Source organism: Choloepus didactylus, chromosome 11 (assembly GCF_015220235.1).
Source record: "Choloepus didactylus isolate mChoDid1 chromosome 11, mChoDid1.pri, whole genome shotgun sequence".
Lineage (NCBI taxonomy): Eukaryota > Metazoa > Chordata > Mammalia > Pilosa > Megalonychidae > Choloepus > Choloepus didactylus.
This window is the reverse complement of record NC_051317.1, coordinates 20,653,504-20,659,721: the sequence shown is the minus strand read 5'-3', so window position 1 is coordinate 20,659,721 and position 6,218 is coordinate 20,653,504.

Sequence of the window (6,218 nt, the reverse complement as noted above, 5' to 3'; positions counted from 1 at the left end):
GGCGCCATCTTGGCTCATTCGATGGGCGGGGGGACTTTGGAGCAGGTTTACAGCGCATGCGCTATGCCCGTCCCGGGAGACGGCTCTCCACAGGTTCATACCCACAGCAATGGATTAGATTTAAATACATATTTTTCTGGGGTACATACCACTTTAAACGACCACACTCACCCACTAGTGACACCTGTTATGGTCCCGTTCTTGCTCTATGTGTCCTATTCCCAAGAAACACCTACAAGCTCCATGTTTGCCCATCAGGTTAACCGGGTGAGCCGCAGCTGTGAAGCTACATCTCCCCAATACAACAGTACATTTTTGAGTAGACACCTTTCTCCTATTGGGGCCTCTTTTTCAAACTCAATTCTAGTTCTTGTAATTAAAGCATCAGCAGGGAAGGCTGATGTAACAGAAAGGGAGAGAGAGAACACATAAATGTTGCATAACACAGGATTCAGGAAGTGTGGTGCTTCCATCCACTTTTGCCATGTATTTACCTTACTTCTTGTTGTTTGTTTTAAATTGAGTCAATAAATCATGTGATTTGAACATTTTAATTTTGTCTGTGAACTTTTGTGTTCAATGAGATTTTGGATAGCATGCTTGATAGTGTACTCATGTTCTGTTCACATTACCTTGTTGGTCATAAGGTAACAAAGACACAGGTCAAGGGAGAGAGAAACCAGAAGAGTTTGAAAGATTTATTATGCTCACAGTTCCCTGGTGACAGGACAGCACACCATACAGGGCCACTCTGGGGAAACACCAGGGTTGGTCAATAGAGACAGAATATAGGACAGAGAAGGAGTCTTTCTTGTGGTTTCTGAGGGAAGTGTGCAAGGTTGGGGTAGGGGCACGCCAGCATGGGATTGGCTGGCTATATTTGAAAGTGGCTCTCTGACAACTGGGGTCAGATTTATCTAGGAGTAACAGATATATAGTTGGGGCTTAGCCATCTGGGGACATCTGTTGATGTTAAAGCATCAATACAGAAGCTAAAAAATGGAGTCAGTATAATTGGCAGCCAATTCTTTTATCAGGATATTTATTGTTATTACGTTTGGAAATGTTGGATCACAGGGTATGTGTCTTCAAGCTAAGTGCCTAATGCAAAATGATTTCCCAGTAGTTGTTCCAGTTCGTATTCTAACCAACAATATATAAATATTCCTGTTGATTCTCATCCTTGCCAACACCTGCTATTGCCAGAATTATTCATTTCAGTCATACCTGATGTGGCATCTCATCATGCTTTTAATTTACATTTCCCAGATTTCTTATGAAGTTAAGAAATGTCCATTTAAGGCTTTTAGCCACTTTTTTATTGTTTTCTTTTCTTATTTATAAATTGGAGCTATTTTTATACCTTGAATACATGACCTTTATCAGTTAATATGTTCAAATACCTTCTCCCATTTGAGGACTTAATTTTTATGGTGTCATTCAATGCATAGATATTCTTAATTGTAACATAATCAAATTTAAATAATCTTTATGAATAGTGCTTATTGTGTCCTCCAAGGAAAATTTGTCAATGACAAGCGTATGAAGATATTTCCCTCTCTGTTTTCTAAAATCTTTATTGTTTTGCTCTTTACATTTAGATAGACAGTCCCTCTTGAACTGATACATATGTATGCTGAAAGGTAAATGTGATGGTTAGATTCATGTGTCAACTTGGCCAGGTGATGGCGTCTAGGTGTCTGGTCAAGCAAGCACTGGCCTAACCATTACTGCAAGGACATTTGTGGCTGGTTAATAAACCAGAAGGCTGGGTTATTAAATCATCAGTCAACTGGCTGCAGCTGTGACTGATTATATCCATGAAGGGCATGTCTTCCACAATGAGAGAATGCAATCAGCTGGATTTAATCCAATAAGTTGAAGACTTTTAAGCAAGACAAATAGAGGACCTTCACTTCTTTGGCTAACCAGCAAAGCGTTTCCTGAGGAGTTCATTGAAGTTGCCAGTTCACTGCCCTAGGAGTTCATCCAACATCTTCGTTAGAGTTGCAAGTCTGCTGCCTGCCCTAAGGAATTTGGACTCGTGCATCCCCACAGTTGTTTGAGACATTTTTATAAATCTTATATTTATAGATATCTCTTGTTGATTCTGTTTCCCTAGAGAACCCTAACTAATGCAGTAGACTTACAGTTTGTTTTTGTTTGTTTGTTTTACTTTTTTAGTCAAGTGGATAAAATTGTCCCAGAAACAATTATTGAAAAGATCATTCTTTCCCTTCTTCTTTACATAATATGTCAAGTAAACATATATGCCTGAATCTCTCTTCTGGTACATTGGTTTATCTATTGTGTCAGTTCAAAACTGTCTAAGTTACTGTAGGTCTTCATATCTTACAGAGTAAGATATATGTCTTCATATCTAACAGTCTTCTTATCTTATAGAGTAAGCTAATAAGTCTTCATATCTTATAGAGTAAAACCTTCTACCTGGCTCTACTTATACTGAATTACCTTGGATATTCTTGGCCATTTACATTTCCATATATGTTTTATATAAATTTTTCAACTGTCACATGTACAACAGAACAACTATTTTGATTGGGATTTCACTGAATCTGTAAAGCATTTTGGAGAAAATTCATACTTTTAACACAGTGAATCTTACAATCAATGCATGTGCTACATCCTTCCATTTATTTGCCTAAATTAAATTTTCTTAATTATATTCCACAATTTCACTTATAGAGATTTTGCACATCTTTTGCTGCATTGGACCCTAGGTATTTGATTTTTCTCAGTGTTATTCTTTATGGCATTCTTTTTTTTTTTTTTTTTTTTTTTTTAGAAGTTTCATCAATTTTATTTTTATATGATAAATTTTAATCCACCATAATCAGTAGTTTCTAGGTAATTTTCCCAAGTAGGAGAATTTTGTGTACAGTATATAAATTTTATACAATGAGATATATTGAAGATTAAGTTCCTAAAGATAAGTACCTTATTGGAATTTATATTTTGAAAAACATGATTAAATACTTTTAGCATACAATCAAATCCTAATCTTTAAAAAGACATAGTAAGAGTTTTAAAATTTTCATTATTATGAAAAGTTGAGAAGTTCAAACTCTTTGATCATAGAATCTTAGGGCTTTTAGGAAAATTTGTTGTTGAGAGCAATTGTGAAACAGAAGGCTAAACCTTAAGAGTTAGAAGTGGGTCTCTATGTAGCAGAATCATTACATCATTGGGTTAAACGTTATGATGTTACATAATGTTGAAAGTCTGGGAATACAATATATATAAAAAATTCACTTCTGTATTCTTTCTCTCTGCTTTTTTCCCCCAGGCTGGTACTTGAGTTCAGTCTCTTGTCTTATGCTTTTGGCAAATTGCCTGTTGTTGTTTGGACCTGGTGGGCCATGTTCTTGTCCACACTTTCAATTCCCTATTTCCTCCTTCAACATTGGGCCAGTGGATACAGGAAGACTTCCCATTCAGTGATCCATTCTATCTTCCACGGCTCACTTTTCATGATATTCCAGATTGGAGTTTTAGGTTTTGGACCAACGTATGTTGTATTAGCATATACTCTGCCACCAGCTTCCCGATTCATTGTTATACTTGAACAGGTAAACTTTCAAGTGTAGCCCAAAGTAATGCTCTGCTTAGTTAAATAATAATCATACAGATATTTTGTTGTTTATAGCTGTGGTAACTTGGACAGATTGTCTTCTCAGGTTCTTTGTGCCATTATTTGTAAAAATTGTCTTCTCTGGTTCTTTGTGCTGTTATCTGTAAAATTAAAGCATTAAAGTAGATCAATAATTCATCACTTAAGTTTCATAAAAGTCATCTAAATTATAAAAATATTTTTATAATTAAAAACTCCATTTTTGAAGTATCACATTCTTGTTTTATCATAAAACTATTCCCATTTAAATAAAAGATTTATTTTAATTTGATTTTATACCCGTCAGAATTTTCTGACATATTTGTTGTCTGTAATGTAGTCATAGTTTAGAAAGCTTATCTTTTTTTAACGAACAACATTTTTAATGCTTACATAATGTATGTAAGTAATAGATGAAAAAGGAATAGCAATATTTAAAAAACTAGTTTCAAATAGTAAAAGCTCAAATAATGAGCACCTTGATGTAAAAATACAGAGAAGGGTTTAAGTTACTGATTTTACCTTTTTTTTTTTTTTTTTTTTTTAGCAAAGTGGGATTTTTTTTTTTCATCTTTTAATGAATGGTTGCACTTGGGAGCAAAAGCATGGAAAAGGTCACAAAATACTTTGTTTGACTTACTTTTTTTTTTTTTTTTTTTTTTTAATCATCATTTTATTGAGATATATTCACATACCACGCAGTCATACAAAACAAATTGTACTTTCGATTGTTTACAGTACCATTACATAGTTGTACATTCATCACCTAAATCAATCCCTGACACCTTCATTAGCACACACACAAAAATAACAAGAATAATAATTAGAGTGAAAAAGAGCAATTGAAGTAAAAAAGAACACTGGGTACCTTTGTCTGTTTGTTTGCTTCCCCTACTTTTCTACACATCCATCCATAAACTAGACAAAGTGGAGTTTGGTCCTTATGGCATTCCCAATCCCACTGTCACCCCTCATAAGCTACATTTTTATACAACTGTCTTCGAGATTCATGGGTTCTGGGTTGTAGTTTAATAGTTTCAGGTATCCACCACCAGCTACCCCAATTCTTTAGAACCTAAAAAAGGTTGTCTAAAGTGTGCGTAAGAGTGCCCACCAGAGTGATCTCTCGGCTCGTTTTGGAATCTCTCTGCCACTGAAGCTTATTTCATTTCCTTTCACATCCCCCTTTTGGTCAAGAAGATGTTCTTCATCCCACGATGCCGGGTCTACATTCCTCCCCGGGAGTCATATTCCACGTTGCCAGGGAGATTCACTTCCCTGGGTGTCTGATCCCACGTAGGGGGGAGGGCAGTGATTTCACCTTTCAAGTTGGCTTAGCCAGAGAGAGAGGGCCACATCTGAGCAACAAAGAGGCATTCAGGAGGAGACTCTTAGGCACAAATACAGGGAGGCCTAGCCTCTCCTTTGCAGCAACCGTCTTCCCAAGGGTAAAACTTATGGTAGAGGGCTCAACCCATCAAACCACCAGTCCCCTATGTCTGTGGTCATGTTAGCAACCATGAAGGTGGGGTAGGCAAATACCCCTGCATTCTCCACAGGCTCCTCAAGGGGGCACTACATCTTTTTTTTTTTTTTTTTCCTTGTTTGTCTTTTTTCTTTTTCTTTTTTTTTTTTTTAACTTTCCCTTCTTTTTTAAATCAACTGTATGAAAAAAAAAGTTAAAAAGAAAACAAACATACAATAAAAGAACATTTCAAAGAGACCATAACAAGGGAGTAAGAAAAAGACAACTAACCTAAGATAACTGCTTAACTTCCAACATGTTCCTACTTTACCCCAAGACAGTTACATAATATAGCAACATTTCAGTGAACTTGTTCCTACTACATCCATCAGAAATTAACAGACCATAGTCATTTCTGGGCATCCCCAGAACGTTAAATAGCTTTCTTTTTAAAATTTTATTTTCATAGTTTTAATGCTAGTAAACAGAAAAACAGTCAGTTTTTTAAATGCTGATTTTTGAATCCAGCAAATTTGCTGAATTATGGATTATTACATTATATTAAATAATTTATATACAATTATTTTGGATTGTTTATGTAATCAGATAAATAAATAATGACAATTTAATTAACTAATATATTTCTAATCCTTATATCTTTTTGTTTTCTTACTTACATTTATGCACTAACAAGGATTTCAGTGCAATGGGATGTCATTGGGAATACTTGCTTTGCTTTAAATCTCGAAGAAAAAAAAATCAACAGTTCACCTTTAAGTATAGCATTTGCTGTGCTTTTATTTTGTGTTGATCCTTTTTATCCCTATTAAAAATATCACCTGCTCTTATTTTACATAGAGTTTTTATCATTATTAGGTATTAAATGTTACCAAACAATTTCCTGATCTACCAATATGATAATATAAGTTTTCTCCTCTAATATGGTACTGTGGTGAATGACACTGACTGAATTTTTAAAGATAAATACGCTTCCATTACTGAGATGAACCCAACTTTATCAAGATTGAATTATTTTATACATATTGCTGGAATCCATTTATTAATGGTATTTAATTTAGAATGTCTATATATATGTTCTTGAGTGAGATTTAACTCTAACTT